Consider the following 13246-nt stretch of genomic DNA (forward strand, 5'->3'; position numbering starts at 1 on the left):
TTGGTAAGATGCAGCAAGTAAACTCACTAGGCCTCACAGCTGTCCGTAAAAAGAAAGCAAGACTCTAGGAAGCTCAGAATAATCTTGGCATGTTTGACCACAAATCCCTGAAGGCAGCAGGTCTGGTTAATAGGGTACTTCAGAAGGGTTATGAGATGCTTGTTTTTATCATTGATTATAAGCGCAGGGAGGTTATGTTGGAGCTTTGGGTTGGCTACAGCTGGAGTACTATGTGTGGCCCTGGTCACCACAGTATAGGAAGGGTGTGAATCCACGAGGGAGTGCAGAGGAGATTCACCAGATGTTGCCTAGGATTGAGAACCTTAGCTATGAATATAGGCTGTTGTTTTCTTTGGAGCAGGGAAAGCTGAGAGGGGACCAGATAGATGTCTACAAGGTTACGAGGGGCATGGACAGGGTGGATAGCTGTTCTGCTTTGTTGAAGGATCAATAAAGTTGAGGGGTAGGTGGCACAGTTTAAGGTGAAGGGCAGGAGAGTTCCAGGGGATTTGTGGAAAAGATCTTGCAGCCAAAGAGAATCTGAAATGCAGTGCCTGGGAGGATAGTTGAGGCAGGAAACCTCACAACCTTCAAAAAGTACTCGGATGAGCACTTGAAGGCTGTAGGCCTAGTGCTGCAAAGTGGCACGAGTGTAGATTTAGAGTAGTTTTTTTGTTGGTGCAAACTTAATGGGTTGAAGAGCATCCTCTGCACTGTATGATTCGATCAAACTCAACAACTTAGCAAAACAAAATGTAAGATTCATCCCAGGAAATGGTTACAGTACAGAAAGAAATTATTTGGTCCATGATGCCACTGTCAGATCTCTACAAATATTATTTTTCTGCTCACATTCAAAGGAATTAGCCTCCAAGCAAGCTCCGGATGCTTTTTTTATTCATTAGTGGCCTGTGGGTGTCACTGGCCATCACTAGGTGCTCTTAAAAAGGTGGTGGTAAGCTTCCTTCCTGAACTGCTTCATAGAATCCCTGCAGTGCAGAAGCAGGCCGTTCAGCCCATCAAGTTCACATCAACTTTCTGAAGATATCCCCACCCAGACGCACCCCCTACATTATCCATGTAACCCTGCATTTACCATGGTTAACGCACCTAACCTGCACATCCCTGGACATAATGGGCAATGTAGCATGGCCAATTCACCTAACTTGCACATCTCCGCAGCACCCAGACGAAACCCACACATACATTGAACCAGTTGCTCTTGGAGAGGGAAATCCATGACATTGACCCAGCAACACTAGACGGACAATGAAAAACTGGTGATATATTTTCAAGTTAGGAAAGTATGCAAGCTGTTGTTGCTGAGAACCAGTACAGTCATGATGGTTTAAACAACATTCTTCTGTGCTGCAACCATTCTATGATGAGCCACAAAATAATCTGAACTGTCATTATAGATTTACTTGAGAGGACAAACATGGAACAAATAATGTGATGATAATTAGCATGTGAGATTTAAAAGATTGTACCTGTCATTTTTATTTTTTCAGGTAAATTACTATGCCATAGATATTTCCACAACTATCCCAGTATAAGAATTACATCTGCATCCATGTTAACTGCTGTGCAAAAAAACAGAGCTAGATTTGGCCTCTAGTGTCATCACTGATGGGGGAACTACATTGCTGTGGCTGCATTATCAAGATTACTTCACCTTCTGGCAAGGGGCATTGATGTGATTACTCATGTTGTGGCCATGGGCCAAAGCATCTTTGAAACAAACAATGCAGCCATAGCATTTTCCAGCTACCTCTCAACATAAATTGCTGGTTACATTGTCCTGTGTTTCCCACCACTGTTCTAAGACTGTCCCTGTTTAGAAGCAAGGGAAACTTAAGCAAAATATTTTCTTAAGTAAAACAGAACGCTTTTAATCAACCTTTTATTTAACTCCTCTGGTGGGATTTGTACCCTTGTTTAGGGATAGCAACACTACCATGGTACCGGAAGGGTACTAGGAGAATCTACAGATCAATCATCTAAAAACGGACATCTTCCATTTGTGTCTTTGTTCAGATGATTAAAAACAAGCATGTTGCATCCTATCATGGTGTACAGTCCTGTAATGGTCATTACTAGGCTCATTTGCAGAAGGATAGATTGATAATCCCCTCTTTCTCAAGAATTTATTCACAAATTGGGAGAGGGAAAAAAACAGACAGAAAGACAACATACCTCCAACCCTCACAGAACACAGAACATAGAACAATACAGCGCAGAACAGGCCCTTCAGCCCTCGATGTTGCGTCGACCTGTGAACTAATCTAAGCCCCTCCTCCTACACTATCCCATCATTATCATATGCTTGTCCAAGGACTGTTTAAATGCCCCTAATGTGGCTGAGTTAACTACAGTGGCAGGCCCTTACCACTCTCTGAGTAAAGAACCTGTCTCTGACATCTGTCTTAAATCTATCACCCCTCAATTTTTAGCTATGCCCCCTTGTACAAGCTGACGTCATCATACTCGGAAAAAGACTCTCACTGTCCACTCTATCTAATCCTCTGATCATCTTGTATGTCTCTATTAAATCCCCTCTTAGCCTCCTTCTCTCCAATGAGAACAGACCCAAGTCCCTCAGCCTTTCTTCATAGGGCCTGTGCTCCAGACCAGGCAACGTCCTGGTAAATCTCCTCTGCACCTTTTCCAATGCTTCCACATCCTTCCTGTAATGGGGTGACCAGGACTGGACGCAATATTCCAACTGAGGCTGCACCAGCGTTTGTACAGTTGTAGCATGACATCACTGCTCCGGAACTCAATCCCTCTTCCAATAAAACCTAACACACCGTAAGCCTTCTTAACAGCACTATCAACCTGGGTGAAGACTTTCAGGGATCTATGTACATAGACACCAAGATCCCTCTGCATATCCACACTACCAAGAATCTTTCCGTTGACCCAGTATTCTGCCTTCCTATAATTCTTCCCAAAGTGAATCACCTCACATTTATCCGCATTCAACTCCATTTACCACCTTTTGGCCCAATTCTGCAGTTTATCCAAGTCTCCCTGCAACCTACGACATTCTTCCACACTGTCCACCACTCCACCGACTTTAGTGTCATCTGTAAACTTACTAACCCATCCACCTAAGCCTGCGTCCAAATCATTTATAAAAATGACAAACAGCAGTGGTCCCAAAACAGATTCTTGAGGCACACCACTAGTGACCTGTCTCCAGACTGAATATTTTCCATCAACCACCACTCGTTGCCTTTTTACAGAAAGCCAGTTCCTAATCCAAACTGCTAAATCTCCCTCAATCCCGTGCCTCTGTATTTTCTCCAATAGCCTACCATGTGGAACCTTATCAAAGGCTTTACTGAAGTCCATGTACACCACGTCAACTGCCCTACCCTCATCCACATGCTTGGTCACCTTCTCAAAACACTCAATGAGGTTTGTGAGACACGACGTGCCCTTGACGAATCCATGCTGACTATCTCCAATCAAATTGTTGCTTGCTGGATGATTATAAATCCTATCTCTTATAATCCTTACCAAAACTTTTCCTACAACAGACGTAAGGCTCACAGGTCTATAATTACCTGGGTCATCCCTGCTGCCCTTCTTGAACAAGGGCACAACATGTGCAATCCTCCAGTCCTTTGGTACTAAACCTGTAGACAATGAGGGCTCAAAGATCAAGGCCAAAGGCTCCGCCACCTCCTCCCTAGCTTCCCAGAGAATCCTCGAAAAAATCCCATCCCAGGGGATTTATCTACCTTCACATCTTCTAGATTGATAAAACCTCCTCCTTACTAACCTTAATCCTTTCAATTCTAGTAGCCCGTAACTCAGTCGTCTCCTCTACAATATTCTCCTGTTCCTCAGTGAAAATAGATGAGAAATAATCATTTAGCACCTCTCCAATCTCCACAGGGTTCACACACATCTTCCCACTTCTGTCTTTGACTGGCCCTATTCCTACCCGAGTCATCCTCTTATTCCTCACATACCTATAGAAAGTTTTAGGGTTCTCCTTTATTCTACCAGCCAATGTCTGCTCATGTCCCCTCCTTGCTCTTCTTAACTCTCTCTTTAAATCCTTCCTAGCTAATCTGTAACTCTCCATCGCCTCATCTGAATCATCTCATCTCATCGTCACATAAGCCTCCCTCTTCCACTTAACAAGAGATACAATTTCTTTAGTAAACCACGGTTCCCTTACCTTATCGCTTCCTCCCTGCCTGACAGGGACATCTCTATCAAGGACGTGCAATATCTGTTCCTTAAACGAGCTCCACATTTTGATTGTCCCCATCCCCTGCATTTTGCTAACCTATTCTATGCCTCCTAAGTCTTGCCTAATCGCATTATAATTGCCCTTCCCCGATCTATAACTCTTGCCCTGTGGCATGTTCCTATCCCTTTCCATCACTAAACATAACCGAATTATGGTCACTGTCTCCAAAGTGCTCACCGACCACTAAATCAAACACGTGGCCTGGTTCATTACCAAGTACCAAATCCAGTGTGGCCTCCCCTCTTGTTGGCCCTTCGATATACTGTGTCAGGAAAGCCTCCTGCACACATTGGACAAAAGCTGATCCATCCGACGTACAAGAGTTATAGCATTTCCAGTCAATTTTAGGGAAGTTAAAGTCTCCCATAATGACCAGCCTGTTCCTTTCACTCCTGTCCAGAATAGTTTTGCCGATCCTCTCCTCCACATCCCTGGAACTTTGCGGAGGCCTATAAAAAACTCCCAGCAGTATGACCTCTCCTCTCCTGTTTCTGACCTCAGCCCATACCACCTTGGTAGACGAGTCCTCATCAAAAGTTCTTTCAGCCACCGTTATACTGTCCTTGACTAACAAAGCCACACCTCCCCCTCTTTTACCACCTTCGCTGACCTTAATGAAAGATCTAAACCCTGGAACCTGCAGCATCCATTCCTGACCCTGCTCTATCCATGTCTCCGAAATGGCCACAACATTGAAATCTCAGGTACCTATCCCTGCTGCAAGCTCACCTACCTTATTCCGGATACTCCTGGCGTTAAAGTAGACACACTTCAATCCAGCTTACTGTCTGCCAGCACACTCCTGTGACAGTGAGATCCTGACCATGTCATCCCTACGCTCATCCTCCTGTGTACTAGGACTACACCTCAGTTTCCCATCGCCCTTCTGAGCTAGTTTAAATCCACCTGAATAGCACTAGCAAATTTCCCACCCAGGGTATTAGTGCCCCTCTGGTTCAAGTGGAAACCGTACTGTTTGAAGAGGTCCCACCTTCCCCAGGATGAGCCCCAATTGTGCATGTACCTGAAGCCCTCTCCTGCACGATCCCTGCAACCACGTGTTCAGCTGAAATCTCTCCCTGTTCTTTGCCTCGCTGTCACGTGGCATGGGTAAAAAACCAGAGATAACCACTCTGTTTGTTCTAGCTCTCAGCTTCCACCCTAGCTCCCTGAAATCCTGCCTGACATCCCTATCCCTCTTTCTACCTCTGTCGTTGGTGCCTACGTGGACCACGACTTGGGGCTGGTCACCCTCTCCCTTCAGGACTCCAAAGACACGATCCAAGACATCACGGGCCATGGCACCTGGGAGGCAACACACCAACCGTGAGTCTCTTTTGTTTCCAACAAACCTTCCATCAGTGCCTCTAACTATTGAGTGCATGCTCCTGGTAAGTCGTCCCCCCCCAACAGTATCCAAAACAGTATACTTGTTTTTCAGGGGAATGACCACAGGGGATCCCTGCACTGACTGCTTTTCCCCCCTTCTAACAGTTACCCAGCTTTCTTCACACTTAGGAGTAACTACTTCCCTGTAACTCTTGTCTAACACTGACTCTGCCTCCCGAATGATCCGAAGTTCATCCAGCTCCCGTTCCAGCTCCCTAACGCGGTCTTGGAGGAGCAAGAGTTGGGTGCACTTCCTGCAGATGTATTTGGATGGGGCACTAATGGTGTCCCTCACCTCATACATCATGTAGGAGGAACATTCCTCCACTTGCACAGCCCTCATTTTGTGTGAATTCCCTCAGCTGACAGTGCATGCACCAGCAGAGGCCACAGATCAATATTAAACTACCTACTGAACCACCAGACATTGCCCCACAGTAAGACACAAAACTCAAATTTAAGTAAACTGTAAAGTTACTTTTTCTTTTGAAAATGTAACTCATGCTGCGAAAGCTGACTAATGCTAAGGGGTCTACCAATCCCCAAAGTTATTAGCAGGAAGTAAAAAAAAAACGATCATCCAGTGGCCAGTATTCAATGCAGAAAGATGCTTTAATTATTTCACCAGGATGTCAGATATCGGAACTTATTTCCACTGCATTAATTCAGCACAACTATATTCCCTTGCACTATCCTGAATTATATTGAATGCTTGCTATGAATGCCTATTCAGCATATGGTACAATTAGCTTCCTAAAAGCTCTTGTGGCGCAGAGGTAGCCTGAGCCAAGAGACCTGGGTTCAAGTTCCACCTACTCCAAGGTGTGTAATACCTGAACTGGTTGATGATAAAATATCTGCACTTAGCACCCTTTTCCAACTTAAGTCCCTTCACACAATCTTTGCAGAGATTCAGGCTGAAACAACAGTCCCTTTTAATGTAGATAAATGACGCAGGTAAATGTCATCACATCCATTGTGAGCAGCATGTCAATACTTGGTTATCAGTGTCATTGAGAAAATTGCAGCCTGTCATTTCTGCTCTGTTCTCAGCAGATAGCTTATAAACAACAAAGAAAGGATACATTCAGAAAGTGGGCGCCCAGTAATCAACTGCTAAGAAGAGAAAACCCAGAAAATGCTAAAAATAGAGCACTATGAAGGGAGGGGAGTAGTGTAAGATCAGGGCTCATGGCAAATCCTCTCTATTACCCCCTTTATTAATTTTAAATCCATCATTCATTCATCAGAAGCAAACAATAAATGGGAACATTTCATCATGGAATCTTGGAATAGTTACAATACAGGAGGCAAACTTGCTTTGATATCGTAGCTTTCCACAAGAGAAAAGTTGTTCGCCAGTCCTATCCCATAGTACGCCATTTTCTCTCTTCAGATGTTAGCACAGTTCCATTTTGAAGGCATTTACCTTGGTCTCTCTCCCTCTCTCTCTCTCTCACAGATCTTAACCACACAAACAAGGCCCGAAACCTCAGCTTTCCTGCTCCTCTGATGCTGCTTGGCCTGCTGTGTTCATCCAGCTCTGCACCTTGCTATCTCTTCTTCATGCTTACTTATTTTGCTAATCACCTTATAAATTGATATCCTCCAATTTTAGACCCTCCAACAATGGAAACAATTCCTTCTCTATAAACTCTGTCTAGATTTTTTCTTCCTTGTAAAAATAGTGCCAGCTTCTCTAATCTATCCAGGTAGCTGCAATCTCTCATTACTGGAATTATTCTTGTTGATCTTTTCTGCATCCCCTCTAAAATCTCTACATCTTCCTAAAGTGTAGTAACCAGAATCAGGCATTATATTTCACTTGAAGCCCAACCAACCTTTTACACTGGTTCATATAGACTTCTTGCTATTGCATTTTATTAATAAAACCAAGATTCCTACGTATCTTTCAACCATTATCCGGACATGCCCAGCCATCTTCAATTACGTGTGGACAGTTCTCTCTGGTCCAGCACCTTCTTAGATTTGTATGTTTTATTTTCTACTGGGTCACCTCATTATTCCTACAAAAGCTGTATAATTTCACACACCTATGCACTGAATTTCATCTGCCAATCACTGCATTGACACCACTGGACATCTCTGTAGAAGCTCTTCAGGTTAGTGTCCTTGACCTAATCATCTTCAGCTACTCCATGAAAGATCCTCCCTCCAATATAAGATCAAAAGTGGTGATGTTCATTAATAAATTTAGTTCAATGTCATTTAAAACTCCATGAATCAGACCTGCCCATACATTGCAACATCTGGACAGAATTCATGCCACATTTATGCCTGGCATTAACCATTACCAACAAGAAAGAATCTAACTAAATCTGCCTGACACTCAACAGCATCAATGTTGCTAAATCTCCCATCATCACCATCTTGGGAGGTCACTAATGATCAGAAACTCAACTGCGGCTACTTGTAAAGATCAATGTTTTGAATTCTGCAGCGAGTTACTCATCCCATAGCTCCACAAAGCCTCTCCTTTATCTACAGGGCACAAATCAGGTACATGAACACAAAGAAGGAGTTTTAAACTTGGGGCACCGTCAACCAGGAGGTAATGTCTTTTAGCATGCGCAGGGAGGATGAGTGAGCAGATGCAAGTTAGCATAAGGACAGCAGAGGTTTGGATAAGCTGAAGTCAACGGAGGGTGCACGATGGAAGATCAGCCAAAGAAGTGTTGATGCATCCACTCGGGAGACATTGAGGGTAGTTTTGTCTCAATGTTACAAGAAGCCATCACAGGCACAAAGGAGGAGCAGAACATATTTATTTATCAAGGTGATTTCATAATGGGCATGTCATAACTATCAGGAGAGACTAAATAATCTTTTTTTTTCTTCTTTCGGTAAGAGAACACTCAGAGGTCAACTGATAGAACCCTTTAAAAATTTTAAAGAGACAAAATAGAGCAGATTTAGAAAAGATGTTTCTGCTTATAAGTTAGCCATCATGTAGTCACTTCTAATTCCAAGAATGAATTGCAGAGAAACTCCTGTGACCAGAGAGATATGAGCATGTGGAGTTAACCACTACATAAACAAAGACAAAGACTAGGCGACTCAGCCCTTCAATGCTCCCTCATTCAACAGGTTTGTGGCTGATCTGATTTTAAAATCAACTCTATATTCTTACAAACCACTCATAATCTTTCATCCCTTAGGTAATTAAGAATCTATCTTCCTAAGCCTTACAACTATTTAATGATTCTCTATCCACTGTCTTTTGCAATCTTTCACCATTTTAATAATTTTTAAAAAATTATTTCTGCCAGAAAGGACAATTTCATAATTTCCCATAGTATACTCCATTTAGCAGATCCACACAGGCTCTTGAATACATGAATGCAGCGTAGCATATGGCCCTTCAACTTGCCTCCCTTGGGCAGACAGATTTGTTCACTCAGCCTCGTTCACTCAGCCAGACTCCTGATCCCATGCCTGTCACTCTTTAGCCTCCCTCCTTCCGTCATCCTTCATGCCCTACTCAATGTAAGCCTACCCACACCCATTCTCAATCAGGACGTGACAAAGACAAATGCTCCCAACGGGGACCAAACAGTGTCTACTCACTTCAAAGTCTAGCCAGTTCTGTACCTCACATTCTGCACACTCCATACAGATAAATCAACTGGGAATTAATTCCAGTAAGCTGGTCATTTAATGAACGTGCATAACATGCGTAAGGACTTTCTCAAACTCAGTTGTCAGTAAGCTAGACCCGCCTTTAAAGTTCCAAGAGATTAATTGTAAATTTTCATCCTGCTTTGGGAGCAGTTTTGTTTTTGCCTCTTGTACAATCCTACCCACCTTGCTTCACTCACAGGAGCAACACAACACTCAACCTAATTGCATCTTCTTCACTCTTACATGCAAAGCTGGGGATTAGTTATTTTATTTTAGGCAACATTTTTAAAGATGCAAGTACACAGGGTCACATTACAATTGGCACAAGAGCTGCATTATTTAGAACTGATAGCATGGGTGATGTTTTGATCCTGTGCCAATCATAAAAGATAACATCAGTAAATTTGTCGTACCAACAAGGGATAGGCGAATGCCACTGTAGTTACGCTGTTCCCAACAGAGCCTTGGCATAGCACAGTGAGCTTTCCTCTTGTGCGAGAATTGAGAGCTAGGGGACACAGATTGAAAATAAGTAGCTTCCCACTTAAGACATGGAGAAGGATGCACTTATTCTCTTGGAGGCTATTTATTGTTTGGAATTCTCTCCCACACACACAAATGTAAGGAGGGTCATCAAACTTATACAAGGCTGAGTTAGACAGGCTTTTAATTGACTAAGCAGTCAAGGATAATGGGTGCAAAGAGAAAAGTGCTGCCAAGGCTGCAATCAGATCAGCCGTGATATTATTGAATCGGGGGTAGGTACAGTAGGCTTCCTGCTCCTATTTCCTTAGATAGTCCCGTATTGTTTTCATTTATCAATGCATTTTTTTTTGAGTTGTCACTTCTACAATCTGATCAGCAGAAAAACCCCGCAAGATTACAAAATAAAAGGCAAAATGAAATGATTCTGGTCACAGTAATGTATTCTAATCCCAATCAAATCTAATTCCAACACCACCCGCTGCTTTGAAATGTGAAACGCAAAACTCCACAGATGCTGGTGATCTGAAGTATAAACAGGAACAGTGAAACTCAGCAGTTCAGGCAGAATTCATGGAGAGAGTGAGAGAGAGAAAAATAGATTAAACGTTCCAAGTTCAATATGACTCCTAGCACCTATGATTGACTCAGTTTCAACAGCCACTTATTTTCTTACATTCCTGATTCTCATAACCTTTTGCATAAAGTTTTCTCCTTACCTTCCCCTTTGTATTTCATGTGTTAATCCTGAATATTTACCTCCCTACTAGCAGTTCAACAGTGGAAATCATTTTCTGCCTTTTAATAATTCTGAACACTTCCATTAGATTCCACCTTAAACCTTCTTAGCTCTAATGACTACACTCTTAGATTGTCAAGTATCATCCTCACATCCTAGTATCATCGGAGAAGCGTCAAGCCTGTTCCATGGCTGCGATACTTAAATCTTGAGCATGGCTGAGATTTTCCAATTTGAATGACGGCGAGTGTCATATCAGCCGATGTCCAGGCAAAGTTCTCTCACGCAGTCACGCCCTTCCCCATTCATTCTCAATAATGTGAGAATTTCGGCATATCACATGGACGTGCGTGTCAGAGGTTCTCACTGTGTGAAGGACATTCTGGCATTTGCCCTTCACTTGTGAGGTATTTTATTTTTATTGTTTTCATCTTGTTCCATTACCCATGTTATCAACATTGAATAATGCCAACTGGACACTGGCTGCGAGACAGAAATTTTCCAAGGACCTATTGTGCTAGCCCATCCCCCAACCAACACCAGAAGCCCAGAATGTTACTTTTGTTAAAATTCATTCACAGGATGAGGGCATTACGGGCTAGGCCAACATTTACCACCAATCCCTAGTTCGTCAGTGAGTGGTTAAGAGTCTACCACATTGCTGTGAGCCAAGTGTGGAAGGGGTACCCTTGTTGCCTGGCAATCATCATTGGGTGGACGAAGGGCCTTTAAAAGGGGCAGAGCTATTGTGACCGGCCTAGGATATAAGGGTCAGGGTGGCCTACCAGAAATCAAGTGTCAACCTGACTTGTTTTCAGTCTGCTGTGGTCATGAATGATTTGAACATTAAGGGATTGGAGTCTTTTTAATGCTGACAAAGAATGCTGATTTATGAGACGGTGCTCTAGATTACTATGTGGGCACTACTGACGAACCTCTGAGAAACCAGCAGTGCCTGAGAATCCTTGCTGCCTGACTCCCTGTGTCAGTGGTGCCACAGTGATGAGCTGGCGCGTTCTTCCAAAGAGATTGTCAGTGACATCAGAACTGCAGTTAGGAGTTGACACCCATAAAGTGCCACAAGGGTCCCTGGTGGCTCCCTGAAATAATCCACTGACAAAGCAGTCACCTTTAGGGCTACAGGGATGGGACTGCCTCACAGTGCTTGACTGCAGGTCCCCATCCAGCAGCCAGCAAAGTTGAAAAATGATGGTTCAGGGTCATCTTCCCGACTGGTTCTTACCCATTTCCAGACAGTGGCTCCTAAGCCTGTAGATCCTGTTTCACATGAGAGCTCTCCTTTGAGATGATGCTCTGTTGCTTCCCCATCCACAGGAGAAGCAGTGTGGCGGATGGGGCTATTGCTGAAGCTGCAAATGTCCCCAGTGTCTTCTGTGTCAGTTCCTGTGCAGTCATACCACTCCATGGAGACCTGCTGATTTAACCTCTACCAGGCTTCTTTGCTTTCAGCTGATCAGAGTGAGAAGGAAATGAAAGCACACACTCTTAACAAAGAGCAATTTTAGCCCTGACCCGAAGCTGCAGGTTATGCCTTCAGCGAGGTTAGTCTCGGTCCTGGACAAGGCCTCAACCAAACAGCAAGTGTTCCCTGTCATTCTGTTTTGAGGTCAGCTCCTTGCCACCAGCACCACCAAAGTCCGTCCCAGCCTGCTCCTGCCCCACCGAACTCATCTCCACCTATCTGGACTCCATTTTCTCCCCTTTGGTCCAGGAACTCCCCACCTACGCCCGTGACACCACCCACGCCCTCCACCTCCTCCAGGACTTCCAATTCCCTGGCCCCCAACACCTCATCTTCACCATGGACGTCCAGTCCCTATATACTTGCATTCCGCATGCAGATGGCCTCAAGGCCCTCCGCTTCTTCTTGTCCCACAGGCCCGACCAGTCCCCCTCCATCGACACCCTCATCCGCCTAGCTGAACTCGTCCTCACCCTCATCAACTTCTCTTTTGACTCCTCCCACTTCCTACAGACTAAGGGGGTGGCCATGGGCACCCGCATGGGCCCCAGCTATGCCTGCCTCTTTGTAGGTTACGTGGAACAGTCCCTCTTCCGCACCTACACAGGCCCCAAACCCCACCTCTTCGTCCGGTACATTGATCACTGTATCGGCGCCGCCTCTTGCTCCCAGAGGAGCTTGATCAGTTCATCCACTTCACCAACACTTTCCACCCCAACCTTCAGTTCACCTGGGCCATCTCCAGCACATCCCTCACCTTCCTGGACCTCTCAGTCTCCATCTCAGGCAACCAGCTTGTAACTGATGTCCATTTCAAGCCCACCGACTCCCACAGCTACCTAGAATACACCTCCTCCCACCCACACTCCTGCAAAAATTCCATCCCCTATTCCCAATTCCTCCGCCTCCGCCACATCTGCTCCCACGATAAGACATTCCACTCCCGCACATCCCAGATGTCCAAGTTCTTCAAGGACCGCAACTTACCCCCCACAGTGATCAAGAACGCCCTTGACCGCGTCTCCCGTATTTCCCACAACACATCCCTCACAACCCGCCCCTGCCACAACCGCCCAAAGAGGATCCCCCTCGTTCTCACACACCACCCTACCAACCTCTGGATACAACGCATCATCCTCCGACACTTCCGCCATTTACAATCCGACCCCACCACCCAAGACATTTTTCCATCCCCACCCCTGTCTGCTTTCCGGAGAGACCACTCTCTCCGTGACTACCT

The 13246-nt window shown here is 44.7% G+C and overlaps 1 protein-coding gene across 1 annotated transcript in view; it reads right to left on the bottom strand.

Annotated features, from left to right (window-relative positions):
* gpr176 (G protein-coupled receptor 176) overlaps positions 1-13246 on the bottom strand; it is a 50688-nt gene that overhangs the window by 8865 nt on the left and 28577 nt on the right. The window lies entirely within an intron of this gene.

The sequence above is a fragment of the Stegostoma tigrinum genome, chromosome 10 (genome assembly GCF_030684315.1).
Source record: "Stegostoma tigrinum isolate sSteTig4 chromosome 10, sSteTig4.hap1, whole genome shotgun sequence".
NCBI lineage: Eukaryota > Metazoa > Chordata > Chondrichthyes > Orectolobiformes > Stegostomatidae > Stegostoma > Stegostoma tigrinum.